We start from the raw sequence: 26,904 nt of genomic DNA, 5'->3' as shown, positions 1-26,904 counted from the left end.
ACAATAGAGCAACTAGGGGGATTTTACTTATTATATGTACAACTCCAAATATGAAAACAGTACAACAAAATGGGTTATAATATACATAAGACATTTCTGATTTTTCCTAGAATGGAGCCCACATCTGACCAATGATGATGATATGTACCGCTGTTCCAAACTAGTAGAAACCTTCACAGGAGGGGGTTGTGCAAATTCTTGGGCCACCTATGAATGTCTTGATCAAACATATGTTTTACCAGAGGCTACTGGAAGCACTGATTCAGCCTCACAGAGTAAGCTTTTCAGCAGAAGTAAAAAGATTGTTTTCTTATTTTGGACTAACAAATTTATAAATGGCAATGAGTGTGTAAAGAAAACAGAAGCAATACTCACTTTTTCTCCTCAGTCTCTAAGTAAATAGGAAAGGAAAAATAAAGACAATGTTGGTCACATAATCAATGCTTTCTTTGTTGATGTGAATATGTATAGTTAAAAGAAAAAATATATAGTCAAACGATCTAGGAAAAGCTTGTTTGTTTGGTTAAAATACTATTTATACATTTACATGGGAAAAGTTCTTAACACATTAGTCTTTTTAAAACTTTGTTGCAAACATCATGTGGGTGTTCAGAATAAGGTGCATATCCACTAGAACAGGGTATATGACATAGTGTTCAGCTCCTCTTTTTGAAACAAGGTGGTTCCCAGGAAAGGGAAGGTTCCTGGTTCCCTGCCACCCCCAAGGGAGAGTAGAATTGAGTAAAGAGAAGAATTTGGAGTGGGGACTGAAAAAAGGAGAAAAACTACAACAAAGAATGGAGAATGGGTCTCCCTGGTGGCACAAGGGTTATGGTCCTAGTGCTATCAAGTTTACCAGCCAGTGGCTTGAGTTTGATCCCCAGCCGGGGAGGTGACTTTCATGTCTCAACTGCTGCTCCGCTCAGCAGTGTATTTCAGTAGATCTACCTGTTAAGCTGCCCACTCTGTCTCTGGTGAATCCTGTCACACTCTGCCCCTCTGGCCTGCACCACAGTTCTTGTATGCTTGTGTGTGTGTGTGTGTGTGTGTGTGTTTAAGAATGTAGAGAAAGGAGAGAGAGACCTGGGGGAGACACAGGGGATAGAGAGACATTGCACTTGCTTCTTGGTCTTACACTGGCTTAAACAGGTTTGTGTGAGAGACTTGTGGGGAGGTTGACTATGGCAGTGTTAATCTCGATTTTGATTTTGTTTTTTTCCTCCCAGACTTGTCTGGCTGTTTCTGATCCTTTTCTATGGGTCTCCCACCAGAAGGTATCTTAGACTTGTAGTGGGCTTCCAGGCATCAGGGGTCCTGTTTTGGGTCAATCCTGTTTGGCTGGACATTTTCCCATGAGGAGATGAATAACTTTGGTGCTTGAAATAAAAACTTTATTCTTTCCCTTTTCTATATTACACATGAATTGCATTGAAGTTCTTTCTATTAAATGTCTTATATTTTAACACATAACTTTCATTGGTTTTATATGTTTTGTCTTGATGCAGCAAATGAATTAACCTCCTTAGAGTAGGCAGGTTTCAGGATTCTGGGATGCCGCTGTCCCTGCTCTGTAACTTTTCTACCTCATGGAAAAGGCCAGATAGAATGAACATTTAATAACAGTTGAATGAAATAATTATTTTTACTTTATTTTACTCAGATTTAGTGATTGTTACCTAAATAATCATTACGCCTTCTTGGCCCAAGCTTCTGTGAAAATAGTTGAGTATCTCTTGTCTTTGATCAGATCTGGAGGTAGGTAAGTCTGGTGGTACAGTATGTTCCAGTCAAAACTGTTGGCAGGAAGGAATCTTGGAACCTGAGATTTTCAAATACCAACCTTCTCAAACATTTAATAGAGTTTTAGCAAAAGAAAAACACCTGTTCTTGGATTTTCACATGGGCAAATTGCATTTCATCCCATTTTGCATCTCCCATAAATATATTCTCCACCACAGTGGGCTAAAAATATATAACATTAAATTTTATTTAACTTGACATTTGGCAATCAGATACAAGTTAAGTATTTGAGGATTAGCACTAAACAGCATCATCCAAATGTATAATGGCAAAAATGTTGGTGCCACTAGGCCACATGATTCAGAAGTTCAGTAAATGGAAATAGATTTATGTCTTCATATTGTATTTACTACATTACTAACTAATTATGTGGCAACAGATGGCCAGATCCAACTTCCCCTAAATAAGTGTTGTCTTTTTTTTTTTAATTAAGATACTTATTTTAACTTTAAAAAATAGATGGTATCCTTTCAGTAGGGGTATTCTAGGGGGACGGTATATTGATTCAGCATAGTCACAATTATTAGGGACCTCATTATTTTAAAAAAATGAATAAAATGGTATACAATGTGCAAGTCTCAGGGTGATGAATGTATCAAAAACACTAAGAGAAACTGGGTTAGTCCTGAATAGATAACTCATCTTTTCAACAGAATCCTCTATTTAGTGAGGCCAGGGGACTTTTCCTGCATCCTGTCTAGCATGTCCCACATGGAAAATCTCCCTAGAGAGACCATAGAAATCCACAGGTCCGTCAGCTTTAACACATTCTAGTAAGGACAGATTTTTAACTTCTACTTTTGTTGTTGATAAAAGGAGCCTGGGACCAGGGAGAGAGACATCAAAACATCACCTCCAGGAGGCTCAGGAGTTTGGAATTCTTGTTGAAAGCACTTGTGTCAGGTTAGAAGTGTTTCAGATTCCTCAGTCCAGTAAGGGGTGGCAGGTGTTTTGGATGTCTCAGCCCAGGGTGGGGATGGCAGTCTGCAGTAGGAATCTGGGTATTCTGACTTATTCAGGGCACAGCAGTTTTGTGCTATGAGACTCAGATTAGCCAGGCTCTGCACCCTCAACTGTATAGCTGTCTTTCAATGCACACTTTATCCTAGGTGCCTGCTCGTGCACCCCCTTACTCAATGAAGTAGCAGGCCTTAGGAGGCCCAATGTTGGCCTGAGACTAGAGGACAGCTCTAGGGGCTCTGCTGTGGAGCCACACCCCACTCCGGTGGGGCACAGGTGTCTGTTATTACTTTAAACAAAGGTCCTTAGAGCTTCTCCTACCTGGGCCCTCTCGGTTCACCTGGAGCTCCCTTCGTGTATGAGGATGGCTAGTCGGCTTTCCCTTCAGGGTTTTTGGCTTCATTTTGCATCAGTTTGGTTGTGAATGTCGGGAGGCCCATCTGGCTTCTTGACTTTGCTGCCATTTAGACATCCCCTAAAGTGACTCAGGACATACCCTAAAGTGACTCAGGAGCTTCTCAGCAACATCCTCAAATTTTGTAAATGATTTTGCCTTTGGATACTAAAGTGGATCTGGTATCAAAACCTGCCCCTCTAACTGGACACCAGTGATGCTGTGTAATATATGTGTGTGTCTGAGTGATAATGTGTGGAATGACTCACAGATAGAGTCATTGGTTCAAAGAGCCAAAGGCTTGAATATATTCTAAACTCTGTGAAGTGTCAGAGAAATTCAAACATGCATCTGGGTCTCAAGGAGTTTGCCTTGCTGATGAAGAGATAAGATCTAAGAGCACTTTGTAAAGTTCAGGGGGGTAAGCAGCATTAATCATGAATAATATATAAAAAAAGAGTTTATATAAAAATACAGTCAAGGATGGTATTGTGCAACCTTCCCAGGCCGGGTAGGTTCATTGTCAATTCTCGTAGATGAAAAGAGAATGTTGGAGTCTTCAGTATCATTTTACAGGCCTTTAATGCTGAATCAGGGGACAGACAGGCAGGCAGAGAGACAGCAACTGAACCCCTAAGCCTCTGAGTGACCCTGCAGTGGGCCCCACAGCTGAGAAGCACTTTCTTCCCTTGATTCTAGCTGTCTGTATTTACATATGTGCACACCCTGAGGTCATTGGCTTCCCAAAGAACACTTCCAGGCCAGTGTGTCCATAATCAAAGGTATGCAAACCCCATAGCCACACCTCAGCCCAGGCATTGAAGAGGCTGTGCAATCAGGAGGAATGTTATAGCACACGGGCCGCCGCAGGGGCTAGCTATGGGGAAGGTGGGAAAAGCCGGCTGTAACTATTTTCTCTACAAATGCAAACTATGCTGTGGGTGGCTGAGCATTTGAAACATGCATCATGTTATAAACCAGTGTTACTTCAATAAAAATATATTAAAATATGTAAGTATAAAATAAAATGGAAAATGTTTTCAATACAGTATGTATCTCACTAGACTAGAAAGATAATTGACACATATTTAAATTTTCTAACTACCACTTCTACACACTGCTGCTTTCACTTGACCTTGACTTATTCTGTTTTTATAATTTCCCAGAATGAAAGGTCTAGGCACAAATTCTAGAGAGCAATTATTTTTGTGTTTTGGAACTTGATTACCAGATCAAACAGTCAACAAAAAATGGATGTCACGTGTATGCTGGCCTAAATGTGGAAAACAGGATTATAAAATCACCAAAGAGATTTCTGACTCTTGGAATGTGACAAAATTAGATGTTTTAGTTAAAGTTTGATATTTTTAAGCATTACATGAAAAGTAGATATTCTGGCAAAGTGAAATGTCCATGTGGTTTTAAGGAACTTTTTTTTTAAATGCCAAGTTGATGCCTGAAGCAAGTATTCACAGCTCAGATATTATGAGATCTGTGAAATCTGAGGTTTTATATTAGAAAGGAGACATGACTCTAACTGACAGCCTTCTGGTTCTATTCTGCATGGCTCTTAAGGGTAGTTTGTATTTCACATATTAAGAATGAAGACAAAGTAATAGAATTAGTAATAAAAATAGGAAATTCAATTACCTAGCAAGGTAACAAGTTGTGTAAATGTGAAAAATACCCTAATGAGTCCAGTAGGCTAAATGGTACAGGTTAGAGAAACTAGAAATCAGTTGGAGAAAACAAACATTTGTCATAGCTCTTCTTAAAATATTGAGTTGGGACCCTTCCTGGTGGCGCAGCAAGTTAAAGCACAGCACTAAGAAGCTGAACCATTTCTGCATGAGTTCGATCCCCGCCTGCACCAAAGGTGATCCACGTGGTATGGCAGACCTCTCCTGATCTGCCTGCTGCTACCCTCAACAATGTACCTCAATGATCTGCCTGTTCTGCTTCCCACTCTGTCTCTGGTGAATCTTCTCACCACCCCTGCACCTCTGGCCTGCACCCCAGTTCTGTATACACAAATAAATAAATCTTAAAAAAATATATTGAGTTGGTGCAGACTTTCCCCATAGCCATACAGAGGACAACTCCCAAATGTGAAATTTCAGTTGTTATACACAGTAGAGAAATGTTAATGTGAAATGGAATTTATTGCGATGACCAGTCTTTTTGCTTAGAGGCCTAAACATCTTTTCATATTTACCCCAATTTTACTTCAGAAAAATGCAAATCGACATTAGTGCAGATGGTTCCCTACTTTTAAGCTTCCACCAAGAGAGGCTTCTGTGCTCCAGATTGTTTTATTCTTCTTCTTATTATTATTTAAAGGGCATTTTTAAAATTTAATGGCCTCTTTCTTATCAGATACAAATCAAGTCTTTATAAAAATGTCTGGAAATCTTACAGCATGTGGTACAAGTTTAAATTAAAACTGGGGATTGAAAATTTGCTATGTTCTATAGTCAGTTTTAATCCATTTGAGTTTACATGCATCCCAGGACAAATAGAAACTTTCAACATGAACTATCAAGTTTTGAGGGCAAGCTTTACTTGGAATAAAACAATATATATGTTTGAATTGAAGAGCTAATTAAAGGGCTATTTTTTGATCAACCTGTTGTTGCACAGGGGGAGTTCATTTCTTGCTTAGCCCAATTAGCATATTTGCTCAGTATTTGGGAATGATGAGGCCCACCTCTAATTACCATCTACCTCCTCCAAAAAGTCACAAACAGTACAGAAGGGGAACATATGCTCTGAGCACTATGGCAGAGAAAATGTTACTTAGCAGATGAATGTAGGAGAAAAGGCCAGTGTGTAGAGAAAATGGGCATAAAATATCTCATTATACTCTAAATCTAGATTAAAGAAAATTCCTGAGAAAGAGGAAATTCTATTGAATCTTTTTTTTTTTAAGATTTATTTGTTTATGCCTACAGAACTGGGGTACAGGCCAGAGGTGCAGGGATGGTGAGAGGATTCACCACACACAGAGCGGGGAGCAGAACAGGCAGATAGATGAAGCACACTGCTGAGGGGAGCAGCGGGCAGGTCAGGAGAAGTCTGCGGCACCATGTGGATCTCCTCCGGGGCAGGCAGGGATCGAACTCGGAAGTGGCTTTAGCTTCGTAGTGCAATGCTTCAACCCGCTGCACCACCAGGGAGGGCCCTGAATCTCAATACTTTTAATAGAGTCATTACTATTAGTTAAGCTCAGAAAATCTGCTTTCTCCTTTATGAAATGCCTATACATGTACTGAGGAAATGGCATTTGAAATAATTCTGTGACCGGCGCTCCCTGGTGGCACAGCGGGTTCAAGTGCAGCACTACAAGCTGGCCGCAACCGCTTTGGTGAGACTTGGATCTCCAGCCCCGGAGGTGATCCACATGGCCTAGCAGACCTCTCCTGACCTGCCAGTTGTTGCCCTCAGCAGTGTACTTCATCAAACTGCCTCTTCTGCTCCCCACTCGGTCTCTGGTGAATCCTCTCACTGCTCCTGCACCTCTGGCCTGTACCCCAGTTCTGTATGCATAAATAAATAAATCTTAAAAAAAACATTAAAAAAAGTAAAATAAATAATTTTGTGACAAAAAAACAACAGGTGAACCATCATGTACTGAATTAGAATCTGGATGGTGCCCAATTCTGTGGAAAACACAGTAGCTTCTTTAGGTAGTTTTACAAGCTAACTAGGGAAATAAGATTCACCGCACCTCCACACACAATTGAAAAACAAAACATAACCTTATTTGAACTCGGTCTCCCTCTAGCAAGGCTCTTATTACCCCTTCCTGTAGCCAGTGTTTTTGAATGAGGAATCAACATTTAGTGCCTCCATTTCAGTACTGTTACAGGGCAACCCAGTGTAAACTTGGCTTCAAATTTAATTGTACTGCAAATCTACACAAAGGGGTCCATAATGGGCTTATTTACAAAAAGGGAAAGGAAAAAGAAGAACCTAGGGAAAGAGAGAGAGATACAAGGTAACTAGAACATCCTACCAGCTCAATGGACTTGGAACTCCAGTAACACACTGATAGCCACCAACCACACTTCGAGAGAGAGCACATAGAAAATGGCTCCCTATTTATCCCCCAAAGTCCCAGAATGCCTGCGTGCTTAGCTCCACCCTTGGGTTCTTGAAGTTCTCTCCCTGGTACTGCTGGGAGTTGTAGTTTCCAATCACTGGAGTAGGGGGGCAAGTCCAGAAAGCTGGAGTAGGAGGTGGAGTCAGAAAACTCTGCAGAGTCCCTTTAGGACATCCTTCCCCCCAACAGTACCTCTAGTCACTTGTGTCCCCACTTCTACTGGCTTCAAGTGCTTGATAAATAAGAAACCTTTTTGAAAGACACCAAACAACAAGAACACAGCTGGTCCTCCTTGGTTTACTCTGTGCCTGTGCATCTGCTGACTGCTCTATTTCCTTGGGCAACCCTTCCCCTGCTGGCTCTTATTTTTCCTCTGTCCTGTGTTTCTGTTCAACGGCTAGTCTGGCTCCTCTTCACACCCTTTTAAATGCACATTCCTTGGAGGTGCATTCCCCATGCCTCTCTGTCTCCCCCACTGCCTCCCTTGCACAGGACTTCCTAGGGCTTCCTAACATCATATCAGGTGCTAGGCAAATGGATGGTGATGGCTGCTAAATTTATTATGGTGATCAGATCACAATATACACGTAGAGTAAATCCTTATGTTGTATACCTAAAAGCAATATAATGTTTTATGTCAATTATACCTCGACACATCTAAAGAGGTGTGAGTCTATATCTCTTAACCATATGTAGTGTTGAAAACCAATGTTACTTCAATCAAAACAGGTTATAAAATTCAGAACCATTTACAAAAGTTAAAGAAAAATTAGAAGTGGTGGCATTTTAAAAACATCTGATACAATGATGGGTCTGAAAATACCTGCAGCCCCTGGAGCTTGAGCTCATCCTGTTGGTCTACCTGGGGACAGCAGTCTCCATACTCCGGCACCATACAAGCAGCCCAATACACTGAGGATAAATCTTTGAACTAGGAATCTTTATTCACCTAAGATTTTAGGAACATTGATTCTCCCTAGACCCCAGCCCATGTATTCACTTATTTCATATCTTTCAAAAACTCATCTACATCTAAGCTTGTCACTCTGCCCATGAGTATCTGTCCCATCCTCATTTCCCTGAAATGGAAACTAGAAACTAGTTGACCAAGTTAGAGGACTTCCACCCTTCTTCCTAACCCCTCACAGCCAATTGGTGACTAAGTCTTGCAACTTCCACCTATTAAAATATTTTGATTCTAGGACCCTTCCTGGTAGCTCAAGGGGTTAAAGCACAGCACTGTGAAGCTCCCACAGCCACTTGAGCTCAATCCCCAGGCAGGGAGCTGACTCACACGGCACAGCAGACCCTTCTCCTGTCTTGCCTGCAGTTCCCCTCAGCAGTGTACTTCATTGATCTGACTGTTCTGCTCCCTGCTCTGCCTCTGGGGAATCCTCTCACTGCCCTGGCACCCCTGGTCTATACCCCAGTTCTGTATGCATAAATCTTAAAAAAAAAAATAAAGGCCCTCCCTGATGGCACAAGGGGTTAAAGCACAGCACTACCAAGCTGGTCGCAGCCACCTCAACACAAGGTCGATCCTTGGCCAGGGAGGTGACCCACATGGCAGACCTCTCCTGTCTCGCCTGCTGCTCCCCTCAGCAGTATTTTTTTATCATTCTGCCTGTTCTGCTCCCCACTCTGTCTCTGGTGAATCCTCTCACCACTCCTGCGCTATGGTCTATACTCCAGTTCTGTATGTATAAATAAATAAATATTTAATAAATAAGTAAATAATTTGATTCTAAATCAATTGTTCTTCCTTGCAATTAGTCCCTTTATTGTACCTTGACAAATGCTTAATATAAACTAGGTACTTCCTTGCTCAGTGTTGGCCTCATCTAGTCCATCTTTAGAACTGTTGATGAACACCACTGAAGTCCTTCATTATCCGACTCTTCTCAATCTCCTTTCTGCATTTCCCTGCTTCAGCAAACTCCAATCCCAGTCTTCTTGCTCTTTATGGTATGCACACAATTTACTTCATGCCATCGCACACCCCCTCCCTCTAATCTTCCTGAAGGTCACCACTCAGCTGTAAGCCCTACTCCAGCACCACCCTGACCAGCGTCTCCACTGGACCGCAGGCCCTGATGGGTGTGCCCCCAATTTCTGTTGATAATTAGGACACTTATGCTACATCACAGTCACCTTCCTTAACTATCTTTCCTCCAGTCTGTATGCCTTAATAGCAAAGGTATCCACAGCCACCTGAGTGCATTGCAGACTATATTCAGACATTTTAAAAGATTACATAGGAAAATTTTGTGAACCACAGTAACCTAAATGCCAAATACACTTGTGCCAAGTGTTTTTTTCAATTTATGAAACTCTTTCCTCATCTCCCTCCACACATACTTCGTCCATGGGAAAAATACTACTCGTTTTTTTTGCAGATGAGCCAAGGTGCTCTCCTCAGCTAAGGTTCCCTGACTCTGAGACCAGGCAGTATTGGTCTGTGTATTGTATTCAGGAAGGTTTTTGTCTGTGCCTTGAGAACTACACCTCCACTTTGCATTACGAGCTGTTCACTCAAGTTCACTGAAGGGCCTAAAAAATGAGGGGGTCCCTACCTTTCCTTGAGCCCCTAGTGCCCAACGCTAGGGTGTCCTAAACAGATGTATGATATAAAATCGCCATCTTAGAAGTTAGAACTCGGGCTCCATTATCACCCTTCTAGTATAATGTGGAACCAGGCTTACTAGTCCCCAGAGTAGGAGGACACCCCAGGAGGCTTTCCAAATGGATGGGCAAGAGGGCCTAAGTCTAAACTGACTCATAGCCTGCTTCCCACATTTGGTGGCATTTCAAATTACATAATCATCTCAAGCAGTTAGAATTACAGGTGACTAAACACTGGTATGTCACATTTTTTACATCCTACTAAGTTAAATGCTTTATTCCATAAATTGCATTATCTAAAAGACACTTGAATCTTGAATCTGCTTAGTCACAGCCTCAATAATGACCTGGGACACATTGCTTCAGCCAAGCATCGACCTGGGGATTAAAGGGGTTTTCCCCTGAGCCTCTAAGCAGCTCTGTGCAGAAGGAGGAGAAAAGCAAAAGCATCTACTTGCAGAGGGATCTCACAGCTGAGCCAGCTGGCTTCATTCACTTTGAGTCTGCCTGTAGTTCTTCTCCCAGCAGGTGCTGAGTCTCTAAAGCCTATTAGCTTCTTGGGCTGACTGGGCCAGCAGTCTCTGCTAACAAAACCAGAGACATTTACTGAGTGCTTATTATGTATCAGAAATGCTTCTAATAACTTTCTATACCTTGCTATATCTATCATATCTGTCATAACTGTTGAATAGATGGAGTTATTATCTTGGTTTACTAAAGAAGAAAGACACAAGGGAGGGGTTCAGCAACTAGCTCCAGGCCCCAGACTTAGTCAAGGCTGGAGGTGAGATGAGAACCCAAGGAGCCAGAACCCATAGTCCCTGAGCCCACAGACCTGAATCCAAATGAAGACAGGGACATCTTTTCAAAGAGAAAAAAAAAAGTGACAAGAAGTTTGGACCCACTATACTAATTCACCTCACCAAGACCTAAAAGGAGGTAAAATCCAACCTCTCTTTTTTGCACAACAGGTTTGATGGTGATAATTGTTCTTCCCAGGATCTGTACCCTAGGAGGGTTTGATAGCATTCTAAGTAACTGTCCCTTTAAAAAGAGATGCTGGTGTAATCTAGTCATTTCAAACTTGTCTAAATCAGGTAATTCTACTTCCCAATGGACAAATCTATTGTCCCAATCTGCCAAGTCTCATTTTCTGCATCAAAGGAAAATGCCTAGCACATTATGCAATAGCATTTAAGTCACACACCCTAACATCTTCTACTTGACTTGTATATTCTGCTAGAAGATGTTAAAATACTAAAGAATAAATAAAATAATTTAGTCTTGGATTAAAAATATGTGGTACATATATACAACGGAATGTTACTCAGCAACTAATAAAAAATAATAAACACATGCCTTTTGCAGCAACATGGATGGAGCTGGAAAAGATAATGTTTAGTGAAATAAGCCAGAAAAAAAGGAAAAATACCGGATGGTTTCACTCAGTAGTATAATGGACCAGGGGAGAAAGTAAAAATAATAATGAACAATTATATACCAGAGATATTTTACAGGGGTGAAGAGTGAGGAGTGGGGTCAAAAACGGTGGGGGGAAGGATGTGTGCTGGACTATGGTGATGGCACACGGGTGATTTGATGATGGGAAGCCCGTAGGGATTACAACTGAGATGGAAAAAGGCACAAAATGATCGAAAAATAAACCATTATATTATTTAAAGAATCACATAAAATAATAATTTAGTCTTCTCATTTTTCCTGGAATTCTCTATCCTGAGGCTATTATCTTAATCAATGGTCTCTCATTCTGAAACCCTTTTATACATTTTCTCCTACATGTCAGAATTCTCAGTAATGATCTGAAGAACTTTAAAACATACCTAGAGTACAAATATTCTCATTCATTACCCTACACTGTCATTATGCATGAATGCTAAATTCTAATTTGGGTTCTCAGAGTATGCGCATGTACTCTTCTATGATTGTCATGAGCCACAGCTGAAAGAAAAAGAAGAGTATAAGGAATGTTGTTCAAATTCCCTACAGAAAATAAGTCTCCTTTGGAATGTTCATTTCAACTTCAGCTGCATTTACTATAAGCTAATGACTATTCAGAAAACTACAACAAAACCTTTCCCTTCATTGTTAAAAAAAAAAAAAATTGAACCTGCAGAAACCAAAACACAATTTAAAAAGATTCACTTTGGAAGGCTGACATATGATGGATTTTTAACATTTCATTCTGATGTAGTTAAGCAATTGTGCTAAAGATAGATCCGCTGAGAGAATTCTAAATAAGCTGTAGACGTTTTGTTTCCAGAAGCACCTTTTTTGTTGGCGATGCTGGATTGGTGAACATTTCAACTGTTCACCATTTATTTGATTGAAAATGGTTTCCAAACAGAGTGAAAGTATCACAGTGGCACTACCAGGGTACATGTTTTCAAAAATAAATAAAATGAGAAACTCCAATGATCTGTCACAATGGTGTCAGTTTCTGCTGTTCAGCTTAAGAAGAAAAGAAAAGAATGTCAGTCAATTAGAAGAAAGACATTAGAGTTGGGTTGCATCTGCCTCATTTCTATTTCTGCCTTCTCAAACCAGGCAAAATTAGAGACAGAAAGACAGTCCTATTTCTGATGCATGGGGGAAGTAACAGCTAGTCCTCTGTGCAAAAATTGCACTTTAAACTTTCCTTTCGTGTCTAGAGAGTCACTTGGGAAGAGACCATGAACTGAATATTGATGGGGAAAAGTTAATGGTATCATTGCAAGTGCTATTACCACTAGATATAACAGGCATAAAAAATCAATGTAAACTTTCCTTTCCAAACATTTTAGGATACAGATATAAACTATAGAGAACATGGGATCTCTCAACCCTTCCCTAGGAAAGAGAGGTCTGACTGGTTTGGAGACAGGTCTGAGGTGGTAAATGTATCTGCTTTTGTTTTATATACAGTATATAATATATATGCATTACATTACTGTTCATTTTTGTACAAAGCATGCTCGTATGCCTACTTTAAGGTGTACTCCCTATAAAATTCTCACCACCAATTCACCGTAAGCCATTACCATATTCCCTTCTGCTCATCTCCCCCCATTTTGATGCCTCTAACATCCTATCCCTTGCAGAATATCTCTGATTTATAGTTGCTTGCTATTTTTTTGTTATTATTATTGTCATTTTTTTTCCTGATCCCTTATTTGATTACCCTATATTTCTCTTATAAGTGAAAACATCGGACATTTTTTTTTCTTCTTTTTCCTTCTAGCTTATTTCACTGAGCACAATCCCTTCCAGCTCTATCCATGTTATGCAAATGGCATGAATTTAGCATTTTTGATTGTGGAATAATATCCCATTGTGTATAGACATCTTCTCAGTCCAGTCATCTATTTTTGGTCATTTGGGTTGTGCTGGATCTAAAGTTTCTGCTTAAAGAAAGAAGCACAGATCAGTGATATATGATGTCTCCCCCGAAAGACAGGGCACTCTTTTTCACTGTTGGCAGAGCACATAGTACAATCACTTGGGAAGACAGTGTGGTCATTTCTCAAGAAACTAAACTTAAATTTTTACCATGAGATCCCGCAATCAAGTTTTTTTGGAAGTTATCCGTTGGAGCTGAAAATTTAAGTTCACAAAATCCTGTTCATGGATGTTTACAGAAACTTTATTCCTAATTGCCAAAACTTGGAAGACAATCATGATGTACTTATTCATGATGAATAAGTTGGTGGTAAATCTATACAATGGAGTACTATTTAATCCTGAAAGAGATGAACTATTGAGCCATTGCTACATGAAAGAAGTCAATATGAAGAAATCCTATGATGTATGGTTCCAATTACATGACTTTTACAAAAAACAAAGCTGCAAGGATAGGGATAAGGTCAGTGGTTGTCAAGGATTATAGGGAGGAAAGTAGGTGAAGTAATGGCAGAGGATTTAGGGGCAGTGCAGATAATCCACATGGTACTGTAATAATGGATATATTGCTGTGTTATACACGAGTCTATGTCCATGGAATAGACAATGATGAGTCCCACCGTCAACTATGCACTCTGGTGGATAAAGGCAGATTCATCAATGATAACAAATGGACCTCTGTGGTGGGGAGGTGTTTATAAAAGTGAAGGCTGTGTATGTGTGGGGACAGGGAGTGTAAGGAATCCATATTTTTCTCTCACATGTGCCATAAATCTAAAACTGCTCTTAGAAAAACAAACATCTTTTTGGCCCTCCCTGTTGGTACAACAGGTTCACGTGCAGCACTGGGAAGCTGGCCGAGGCTACCTTGGTTAGAGTTAGATCTCCAACCCGAAGGGGGTCCACAGCGTGTGGCAGACCTCTACTGACCCACCTACTGCAACCCTCAGCAGTTAATCTGCCTGTTCTGCTCCCACGCTGTCATTCCTGGTGAATCCTCTCACTGCCTCCTGCACCTCTGGCCCATACCCAAGTTCTGTATGCATAAATAAATAAACAAAAATAAATAGAAAGACAAATAAACATATTTTATCAATACGATGTGTTGTATCCCCTCTCAAATAAGCATGAAAACAGTAGAAATAAAGTCCCTTTTAAGAAAAGAAAATGAAGAAATCTAAAGATAACAAATGGGCATTTTCCCAGATACATTTCTTTATTCAACAAGTACCCTGAGCATTTTTCACGGGCATGAACTGTGCTAGGCATTGCAGATTCAGGGATGAATCAGGCATGGTACCTTCCCTCAGAAAACTTCATATTGGTGCTTCTACTGATGGATTTAGTTGTCGATGAAACCACTAAATCCATGAGGATCTTACAACATTTGATGAATGTCTATTATATTGATATTTAGAGAAATAATTAAAAAAAAAACCATTAACATATCATCCTATCTTTTTCTAAAATTTTCTCCAGGTTTTAGAAGGGGACTTTGAAAATCTAATAAAAATCATTGTTTCTGTGATATATTAAGACTTGATGCTAATAAACTCAAGTGAGTGTATTGTTTGAATTTTTTTGAAGATGTTTATTGAGTACCTGTTATTCCTGATATTTGACTTTATAACCATTTTTTATGCAACCCTCACACCTCTGAGAAATGTGTGCTCCCATTTTATAGGTTTGCAAACTGAAGTTCATAAATGTAAACTTTCCTTACAGAGAAACCCAGTCAAAAACAATTTTTAAAAGATTTATTGGCCCTCCCTGGTGGCGCAGCGGGTTAAAGCACTGCACTGAGAAGCTAAAGCCACTTCCGCATGAGTTCGATTCCCGCCTGCCCCGGAGGTGACCACATGGTGTGGCAGACCTCTCCTGACCCACCCGCTGCTCCCCTCAGCAGTGTGCTTCGTCGATCTGCCTGTTCTGCTCCCCGCTCTGTCTCTGGTGAATCCTCTCACCCTCTGCATCTCTGGCCTGTACCCCAGTTCTGTACAAATAAATAAATAAATATTAAAAAAAAAGATTTATTTATTTATGCACAAAGAACTGGGGTACAGGCCAGAGGTGCATGGGCGGTGAAAGGATTCACCAGAGACAGAGTGGGGAGCAGAACAGGCAGATTGACAAAGTACACTGCTGGGGGAGAAACTGGCAAGACAGCAGAGGTCTGCCATGCCATGTGGATCACCTCCAGGGGTGGCGATCAAACTGGCCCTGAAGAGACTGCAGCTAGCTTCACAGTGATGCACTTTAACCAGTCAAATTTAATCCCAGGTCTCATTACATGAGTAAAAGCCTGTCCTTTTAAATGCAATGATTCAAAAGGGGTCAGTGCTCTCTCTGATGGTCCAGGGGTTAAATCTCAGTGTGATCATCCCCCGCCAGAGAGCTAACCTCTCCTGTCTTGCCTGCTACTCCCCTCAGCAGTGTATTTCAGTCAATCGGCCTGTTCTGCACCCCACTCTGTCTGTGGTGAATCCTCTCACCACCCTGCACCTCTGGCTTACACCCCAGTTTTTCTCCACACACAAAGATCAGAGATAGAAGTACACTTTTACCTGACATTGTGAACACCACTCATTCCCATTTGAACCATATATTTCCGGACCTTTTTCTCCTATGCATGATTATATATCGTAAATCACTAGGGGTTTCGGGTTATTTATCCCTTAAAGGGCTAGCATTCTACTTTAACTGTCTCCAACTTTTTTTTTTTAATCTGTTCCAAATTGTACGTCCTGCACAGCTTCATCACTGTAAGGCATTCTATTCTAACACCAGTCATAACCAGGAGTGTAGTGGGAGAAATTATGTGAACCTAAAGCTTGAATTTGTTCCCATACCCAGAAAAGGACAATGGCTGAAACTAAGCAACAGATTAATGAAAACTTAGGAGTTTGGGGGGGAAATTATGTTTTTTATGAACCCACAAAATAGCACATTTTTTTTTGGTCACCATAAAGCAAATATGCAAAAGATGAAATCAGTTATATTTTTTAAAAGACACTACAGTGTGTTCAAGATTCACTGTGGTTATTGGACCTTATTTACATTTCTAGAAGTTGCCAAGAAGAAAGTCCTCTGAGAACCAACAGCTGGAAAGAAAATCACAAAGGGCTTTAAAACACACCATGTTGTTGAATGCATTTACCTAACCTAGTTGCAGTGGATGGACTAAATAGTTGAATCAATGAAGTAGTAGCCAAGGCATGCTCTGCATTTTCCTGTAGTTCTGATTGATGAGTCATGGCTACAGAATCACTTTTGTTGAACATTAATACCCAGTTCTCTCTACTTGGTCCCTTTCTGAGCCTTTTTATTATGATATATGATTTCTTTTCAAGACCAGGTTCACGACTTCAACTCACTGGAAGATTACAAATTTGGCATGAATTCTTTCTGATCTGAGCCTCAGTATAAAGCTAAATGGAATTATATCTTTCATGACTGGGCATTATCTCCCAACAATGAGTTTTTAAATCAATTATTGTGTATTGTTCCACTATTTTTATTGTAATTCTTATTTTCTTCTCTGTCCCTTGCCAACATATTATTTATCAAATTACTGTGATGACTTCATTTAAATTAAATGCCAACTATTGCTTTTGAATGAATCAATTATAACTTTGTGCAAACAAGTAAGTGAAATGTTGGAAATATATATGTATTTGTGTAAAAAGAGACTACAGGTAGTTTTTCTTTTGACAAGTCACCTATAATAAATAAAATTTACAACACAACTATAAGAGCGATCACAAGTTCTACTTTATTGGGTGATCACACAAGTCTTCTCTGTGCAGGCTAAATTCAGATATTGTTTCCTTTCCACCTTGATATTTCTATCTAATGTCTTTAATAAATGTAACCAAAGAGGAAAGAGAATGCAGATCCTAATAGCTATAACTCTCCTCAATTGCTCATATGAATGGGTTTATGGAAGGAATCTGTAAATGACATATTACTTTGTGAGGTAACTTTACAGCAGAAATTGTTCATACAGATCATATTATATGAACTGCATCTATGAGGCCAATGAAGTTAGTTTAAGGCTGATTTGTGCTTACTTTGAGTTGACCTGGTGTTATTTTTGTGGGGATTATAGCTTGCGTAAGAGTTAACACACACTTCCATTTATGTGGTCATTATTCTGTGCAATATTGTTTGACACAGATCTTGATAGACAAGAAAGATAAGAGAAATCTTAAATTTCTAAAAATATAAATGTATTAAGATACATTTAAGAATATAAACACACCATACAATAAGAATCAGCTTTGAAAAACAAAGCCTGTTCATATCAACTAAATGGGAAAACAAGCATCATTTACAGTGACTATTGACCATTCTGCCTGGTTGTCTCATAGAAAAAAATAATTTTTATGGTACTAGAGACAACCTTTGGCCCAAATGTCAGAAGCAACCCTAATGATTTATTGCAGCATATTTAAAACGGACTCCTTAATAAGAAGATAAAGGAAAACTACCTCAGGCAGTTTACAACTTGAAAAAAGATTTAGTCATTGTAAAGTTTTGCAAAACTCTAATAATATATTACATATCAAATTTGCATAAAATCTATTAGCCAGATCTTTTTATATCAAAATGCAGTAAAACACACCCATGAAAGTCACATAGTGTCATAAATTATGTAAAATGGGGATTTGTTATCAACTAGGATTTTCTGTGGTCTTCATTTACCCATCATAGTTCCCAACCCAGAAATCAGTTGAAAATTTGGCATTTATTAATGAAATCCATGACTTCGGAGAGCCTCCAAACTGTAAAACTCAAATGCAAAAATAAAACAAAAATAAGTGACTCATAATTTTGTTTCTGCCTAGTCTATTTCAGTTGAGTAATTTAAACATGGAGAAATTGTATCTAGAACTGAGGCATTTCCCTGACTATATGGCAGCTCTGAGGTCTTTGCCAAAACTGCTAGTAGAAGTCACTTTTCTAATTGAAATAGTTGTTCCTTAGCTGATTAGAGTGAGCCTCACCAGCAGAAAGAGCAAGGATGTTGCTGTTAGGCAGCATGGTGAGGTCTGGCACGAATGCAGGGCAGCTGGTTCCACAGCTGTGCAAACTGTGTAATCCTGTGGTTGAGTAGGAGGTAATGAGCAGCCCTAAACTTCCGCAAACATACAGGGGACTTTCAAGCCTCTCGCACTCAGAAACGAAGATTTCTCCTGAAACTTCTGGATGTTTTTTAAGGACAAATAATTAGGACATTATTTAAGAACAAATAATTAGGGCATTCAGTTGGAGGAAAGAGGAGAACTTGAAGAAAAGGGGAGAGGGGTTGATGAAGGAGGGATTGGTTATTTGGTCCAGGGTCTGCATGAGGGCAGGTCGGATGGATTCCCCCCAGGGCATTGGTCAGTAACAAGCGTACAGTCCAGTTACATTAACTGCAAAATGACAGGTATCTTCTTGTGGGTTGCTATCAGTTGAAGTGAGTCTGGGACTCTATTAGAAGCTCGGTAGCTCATAAATCCTTGTAAAAATCCAAGCACTTTGTCTTTAGGGATGAAGAAGCAACATCCTAAGGTGATCACACTTTTCATAATGATGAGAACTGAAGGCAGACTCATGGACATGGTCTCAATTTAAAAAAATCTGTAGATACCATATTAGACTGTGCTGAAATTTTAACCATGACATTGACAGCATTTTAGACAGAATGACTCTATTTTGCACATTTTCAATCCTGCACCTAATGTGGGTCAGAGCTGACAGTTAAAGCTGTTCTAATCACCTGGACCATTGCTGTTTATTGCCTTTGTGTATCCCCTGGATTTAGGCAAAAACATGTTCACTTTTGGTCTTCAAAATAACTGAAAATTAGGCACAGAATGTTATTCCAGTGTTACAGGTTTCAATGATGCAGTCATGATTTAGCTCCTCTGATTTGGGATTAGCATGTATCCAGACCCTTTCCAGAACATGTGTATCCATCATTCATGCAAGAGGAGATGCTCCTTCTGACTCTCTGAAGCTGTTTCTCTGATGATTTTTACACTCACCTGACTTTCATGGATGGCCTCAAACTGAAAAGTTTTGTTCTCTTTTCCTCCCTCTTTTATTTTCCCTATAACTATTTTTCAGCTCTGCTTTTTTCCCTTTCCCACAAAAACTCCGCAACTTCAAAGAACTTTTGTAAAGTTCAGTAAGTTTTTCTTTTCCATGTGGTCATTTGCCAGAAATATTTCAGAGTTGATTCACTCAACTCTTATCAGAAGATGGAGTACACTTAATGTAAATTTTCTTAACATTTAGAGACTCAGGCTGAATTCCTTTCTCATTTTGGGCAAGTCAATTCATTCTGAAGTTTAAGCTAGAAGCACTAAATAAGGGTACATGTTAGCCAAGAAAATATTGTTCCTTACATGAGAATTTCTGAATGTCAAGATCATTTGGTACTCTACTAAGATATGGTAACTAGAAGCACTTCTTTTTCTTTCTTTCTTTTTTGGAATCATGAATAAATAGAACAAAGGTGATACATAGACTTTCATTCTCTACTTTGTAATGAATTCACAACGTGTGGCAAGCCTTATTCTAAGTTTTTCATGTTTAATATTTACTTTTCAAAATAAAACTCCAAGAAGGCTATCATTTTCAAGCCCATATTGCTAATAGATATACTGAAGTAGGGAGAACTTAAATGCTTTAAGGCCCAAAATATCACACAGCCCCTAAGTAAGTGGATATTAGAATCTCCAAGAAGGCTGAGCCTAGAGTATATCCTCATGCCACTCTGCTTTCTCATTGCCCCTTTTTCCTTTCTTTACAGGACTTAATTTTGGCTTATAGACACCTTTGAACTTGAAAAATATCTTAAAATATATTTTATGGCTGTATTGGTATAATTGGTAGAGAGGCACCATGCCTCCCACCCCTATAACATGTAGTTACATGGAGCAGCTACTGGGACAAGGAGTACATCTGAGCAGCCAGGTGAAGCTATGGAACATGGGAAGCAGGTGAGCTAAGAAGAGTTCTTGCTTCCCAGCTTTGGCTTGCACCCCAGACTTAGGGAAAGTGAAGGAATTGCGTGAATGAGAGACACGTGGAGACACTGGGAAGAGACATGTGGGTGAGAGACACATGGGGAGGCTGAAAATGGCAATCTCTGACTTGATTTGTTCTTTCATTTTGTTCCTTTTGTCACAGGCTTGCCTGGTTCCTTCTGCCCCTTCCTTATGTTTCTCTACCAGAAGTTGCCTTAAATGTGTGGCAATTTTCAGTATCAGTGCCGCTGCATTTTCCCACAAGAGGATGGGAAATTTGGGATCTTTTATTGGGAAACTCTTATCAGAAATATTCTCTCTATAAACACTGATTTCAATAAATATTTCATAATAAGAGTATGCCTCACCTTTGTGTACTTAAAAAACTAGATTCTTTTAGAGTGTGCAGATTTGGAAGTCCATTAGTATCTCTCAATTGTGTGCTAATGTAAAGACAATATAAACCACACTGGAGTATATTAATTTTTTTTTCTTTTCATGAGCTCTGTTCCCACTACAACCAATACCTAAGCGAGCCCTGACTCCAGGTTTTTATCTTGGACCTTGATTAATGTCTAGTGACATTCACACTCTTAGAGAAATAGAAGGAGAAATAAAGTGGGGTTTCCTTATAAATAATTGTTTTAAGTTCATAAAGAGACCCTAGTCTACTACAAATTAAGTAATGTAGTGTAAGCTATGGGTTTGAAAATCAATAACTGGGTCATGGATAGCATTTTTATGACCAAGATCTATTAGAGTGGGATGGGATGGTGAGGGATGGGATAGAATAGAATAATATAATAGCAATACAATAGGATAATAATATAGAAAACATCCCAGTACATTTGGACCTTATAAAGGTGTTTTAAGGAATATTTTGCTCCAGTTATAAATATGTATGTGTCACATCAAGTGAAACATGTATATTACTTTCAGTGAATCCTAACCATTTTTTTAAATATTGATTTAAGAAGCAGTCTTGGTACCATCTTTCTTTCCCCTAGTCCATATTGAATAAATGTGACCTAATAACAAAGCTGATTTTAAGTTGCTTCTTTTATAATCTATCATGACAATTAAGAATATAGATTTTGAATACATATAAAACATGTTCCAAATACCAATTTCTTTATTTCCTATATTAGAGAATATATTAAGTATATTATATAATGTGTTATATCTAAATAAACCAGCCTTTGATTTATTTACCATTCTTGTTGATAAATAAGGACAGCAAAGATAACACAAATCTTATAGCATCATTACAGGAAATAAGTGAGCAAATGCTTATAAATACTTCAGCACAATATATGTTAGCAAATACTCAAGCATACTGACAACTCAAATATTTATTTCTAGACTGACTTTATTTTTAAACTTAGAATTGAATAATTACTTATTCAATACCTCCCTTTGGAGGCATGTTTTTATTAAAGTGGTGATTACTTCTCCCTAAACCCTCAAACTTGCCATTTATTGTTTTGGTTGCTTAGGCCAAATATCTTAGGTACCAATTTTTCCTTGCCTTTTCTCACAACCCATGTTCAGTCTGTCATGGAAAACTACCACTGGCTGTGTCTCCAAATACATACAGAATATGACTACTGCTCACTGCTGCAGCTATTTCCCTGAAACATTATGGCAGCCTACAAATCAGCTTCCCTGAGTGCTCATTCCCACTAAATATACATAGCAACCCCACTGTTCTTTTTAGAATGTATGTCAGATCATGACACAGAGATGCTTACATTCGTTCATTGTCCCACACTCCATTAAAAGCAAAGTGGATATCTTGGCAATGATCCAGCAGAACCTATATAGGCAGAACCACATCATCTCATGAATCTCTTACTCCCCTTTATCCACTCCTTTTCAGCCACAGTAGACTCCTCCCCACATTATGAACATTCTGGAAACATTCTCAGTGTAAGACCTGTATAATTTTTTGTTCCCATAATATCTTCTTCACCTCTTTTGAAGAACTTTGTACAGATAACTCTTTTTTTCTCCTTCCCCCTCTATCTTACACTTTTAACTTGTTTTATTATTTTTTTACTTTAACATTTATCTTATTAAGTAATATACAAGGCATTCCATATAATATTGTTTGTTTTCATAATCCACTTTTAGAAGTTAAAATCCACAAGCTAAAATGTTATTGTTATGATCACAGATGTATAGAAGTGTCTAAAAATGGTCTAGTACAAATTTAAACCTTAATTGTTGAATGAATGAATTTCATTATATTATTATTTCATTGCACCTCCTCCAGCCCCCCAAATCAGTACCCAAATGGAATAAGGAAGACATCAAGCCATAATAAATGTATTTGGATACATTTCATTAAACCATGAGTGAATATTAAGCCATTTTATTGTCTTTTAAGAGACTGAACAATAATGAGTTCTCTCTATATATATATCTATGAATGGCAAGAGATCATATTGATAATGTTCATAGTTTCAAAACCAAGATATATTGAATCCTCATGTCTATAGTCTCAATTCAAGAACATACTATTCAAATGTTCTGTTGTTGAATGGCTAGCTTAGGCTACTCAATTGTGGTGAAAAGATCAATAAAGAAACCTATAACATTTTACACAGCACTGGCCTATGTTAAATAACTACCAGTATGAGAATTTTCCTATTGTCTGATAAACTATGCATAAAGTCCTGCAAATCTATCATCATTCAACAAGACTGTAAAATTGACTGTCTTTAATTTAACTATGCTTCATAATGCAAAGACTTGTACATTAAAGCAATTAAAATGTCAACATAGCCCATTTCTACCCCTCCCCCTCACATTCACTTTATCACCTACCAAAATGGCTGCAGAAAATGGTGGAAGAAAATATGGAAATGATAGTTTCTCTTTTACTGTACAATGGTGTATTTATTAATATAGTTATTTCAGGGTCTTATTGTGTTTACACAACACAGAGCTATAATATATTTCTCTTTTTTAATGTGGTTAAATCAAGTAATAAGCTATAATTTATATGGTTGAATTTTAACTCTGTTACTTGTACAATAAACAATAATCATGAATTGAAGTCACAAGTATCTAAAAGTAACTCCATAAGTAGTTTTAATTTTTTTGATTAGCAATTAAATATGTACCTGAAAATATACCAATGTGCATTTGCTACACTTTTTCTAACCAAATAATTAACTTGTTCTTATCTGCTTAAATACTTGTAAGAAAAGAAAGAAAATAGTTCTTTGTTTTTCATGGCTAAGTATCTAGAAGTAAGATGTATTAAGTCTTAATTGACAAAAACTTTCACTTATTTTAGTGCACAATTGCAGAGAAATTTTCAGTTTGACTACTTTCTTTCTATTCACTTCTATTATATATTACCACTTTAAAGAGAAATCCAATGCTCTAGCCCATAAAAAAACATCTGCAACTTTCAGTGGAATTCACTTCCATATAGTGAATGAATGATCTCATAAGGCAGGGTAAGATCTTACAAGCTAAATGTCAGTGATGTTCATTACTAAGTGAGAACACAATTAGAAACACTTGCTACTAATGGTGTGAACATACTCTTCTGTTACAAAATGTCCTTTTAACACATTTGGATTTCTCAGGGAAAAAAAATCATTTTCAGTGTTTTAAATGGAAGTCTGATATGTCTGGGTAACCTGCAACAAATATATTGCAGTATTTTTTTTAACATATACTTTCATTAGCAAACATTTATCTATGAATGTTTGCACATTACACTCAACACTTAATAAAAGTAAAAAATAAATTCAGAGTGGGATTTTTTTTAACTCAAAATAAATGGTTCAGAAAACCTTCATCCATTCTCTCAATTTTAACTAACCCATGAAATTAGCCTCTTCATAAGATGCTGAAAGACCCATATTTTGGTGATATACTTTACTGACACAGGACCATGTGTGAAGGGATATATCTTCACTCAAGCTATGGAGTTATTTCTGAAACATTATAAAGTATCATCAGGAAAAGTGTGTAATTGTAGAAATGTTTACGTATTTAATTAGTATTCAAAATGTCCAGCCCACTTTACTTGGCAACTATGTACATTAGTTTCATGGATTGGTACCAAATATAGCTTTGTGATGGCCAGGTAAAGTGAAAATCTAAACCTATATCTATATATGTATAAACATTATACACACACACACACACACATATCTACACTACGATACTCTCTAAAATACTAAGCAAGTATTTATATATAACAAGTGGGTCTGAGAAAACAAATATTAAAGTTATTTTTTAAATAAAGAATAAGCAACAAATGATTGGGTACAGGAGAAAGAGTGAGATGAAGAACAAATGAAAATTCCTTGCTTAATGTTTTAGAAATTTTTGTTAAGAGACGAACACAATTCTCTCTGTGCACAAATCATATAATTTATCCAGAGTGTGCAGTTTCCTCTATTCAGCAACTCTGATAACAGCACTAATAGTTTAATTACAACTTACTTCTCAAGGAGATAAACAAGGCTGTTTGATTTTTAAACCAGGGGTTACAATTACTTTAAATGTTGGGGAAAGGCACATCTGTGAGTAGATTTCACTACATCAGGGAAGCTACCAGAAACCAGCTGGAAAATAAACAAAGCCCCAGGAGTGAGCAGCCGGCACAAAATTAGAGCAAAACTGCCCAATTTGAGCAATGGAGTAGTAGGCGTAAGGCATAATAAACAGGCAGCAAATGTAGGTGGGTAGGATAGAAAAGTTTCTGATGGCCAGATCATCTATGTTTTCTCTGGAATTCCATCACACAAAAACTGAGCATCCTTACCTCCCCTTATCCTTGCTTAACTGTAGTAAATCAGTCACAGAACCCTTTACTTCAGCACCACCAAGAAAGGACAGCTCCACCAACTGCAGCAGAGTCCTTTTTCCTTTACCAAGGTCTTCTATGCTGCATTTCTCGTTCTTCCTGCTGCTTTTATTAGCCTTTTAGTATTAGGGGCATTCTAAAGGGCATGTGGATAGTTTTGTGAGATTTTTGACTCTCTTAAAAGATTTTAATTGGCCTCTAGAGCAATTTAGCAGAATAGAAGATTGCAAGTCACTGTATTTAATCTGGTGGTAAAATGGCTCAAGTTAACTCACCAGTAACTGAAACCTAATATTCCTTTGTGTGTGTGTGCATTATTTTGTTTATTTATTTATTTGTTTTAAAATTATTAGCAGAAGATAAGCAAACTTTTCTAGCTGCCCTTTAAACACTATATCTCCTGTGCTAAGACAAAAAGGCACTAGCAGGCTATATCAGATTATGATCCAAAGGTGTTAATGGAACAATGTATAATATCCCTGAATGAAAAAAAAAATCTTGGTCCTACTGGAAACTCGTCTATGGTCTTTTTCAGATACCTCCCAACAATAATCTTTATGTAAAACCCATAAGTGGAGAATTAATCATTCCAAAATGAGCACAAAAAAGTGTCAAAAACTTTGAAAACTTCCTTAATAAACTCATCTTTATCCAGCCCCAAACTCAGAGGCAAACATTTCAGGAGTGAAAGAAAACATTAAAAAACCCAAACCACCATCACAAGGACTTGGTTATTCTGACATATTTCATATCATAAAGATATGGTTGCATACCCATACAGTTTTCTCTTCTACTCAAACTTCTCAACAGTGTATAAATCACTGATCATTTGAAGGTTCTCTCTTCCAACACATATATACACATATAAACACTTTGTTTGACTGAGTTCCATTTTCAAGTATTTAATTTCCTAAATAAGAAGACTATTTTTTTGTTCTTTAAATTTATTCTGGATAGTTCTCAGGAAAGTGCTCTCAATTCTTTCTGCATTGGAGTTGCTAGAAAACTAAAGGACCTTAGAAAGGAAGAGACATCTAGAGAGAAGCTGAGGGGTTATTCAGAAAAGGTAATGCTGTGAAGTTAATGGGGAACAACTTCCTCTCAGTGATACTGACCAGGTGGTCAGTAGTAGCAGGGGTGATATTTGCCTGTGAATGTGGAACAGCAGGAGTAGAAATGTGAACAGTAGATACTGGGTACTTTTTATTTGGTAACCCTTAGAGTTCACAACTGAAGCAATTTTGACTCTGAATTCTCAGCTTCTCTGATGCCCTTCCTTCCCTTAGTTTTTTCCTTCTGGCCTTCCTTCCATCCTTCTTTCTCTCTCTCTCTACCTTCTATTCTTTTTTCCTTCCTCCTTTATCCTCTTCTTTCCTTTGCCTCCCTCCCTTCCCCATTCCTCCTCCTCTCCCTTCCATTCTAACTGCTTAGCTTCTTCTTCCCTTCCTTCCCTCCTCTACTTCAGTGACCCTTTTGATTTAATTTCATCTGGGCACTTTGGACACAGCTCCAGTGACAGCATCAAGTCCCCTAACATGTGGCCATGCATTGTTACTATCATCACCATGGTTGCTTGCAAACTGCTTAGTACAAGGAAAGGTCCAGTTCCCAGTGGTCAAGTCTACTCCTCTCCCCACTCCAGCATGGCAGTAGCAGGAGTGGTATCAACTGGACAACATCAGAAGACTCTGAATGTCACCAACAAGTTCCACCCTGTAGTAACCCAGCAGCATCCAGTGAACCTCTCTTCGAAGCCCGCCAGCCCCTCCGCCCCCAC

The 26,904-nt window shown here is 38.4% G+C and overlaps 1 protein-coding gene across 1 annotated transcript in view; it reads right to left on the bottom strand.

Annotated features, from left to right (window-relative positions):
- Positions 1-26,904, bottom strand: part of PHACTR1 (phosphatase and actin regulator 1) — a 531,128-nt gene that overhangs the window by 472,399 nt on the left and 31,825 nt on the right. The gene's annotated exons all lie outside the window — the stretch shown is intronic.

This window comes from Condylura cristata, unplaced genomic scaffold, assembly GCF_000260355.1.
Source record: "Condylura cristata isolate star-nosed mole 26May11 unplaced genomic scaffold, ConCri1.0 scaffold00046, whole genome shotgun sequence".
Taxonomy (NCBI): Eukaryota; Metazoa; Chordata; class Mammalia; order Eulipotyphla; family Talpidae; genus Condylura; species Condylura cristata.
The sequence above is the reverse complement of the archived record's forward strand: the minus strand, read 5'-3'. Positions and strand labels throughout refer to the sequence as shown.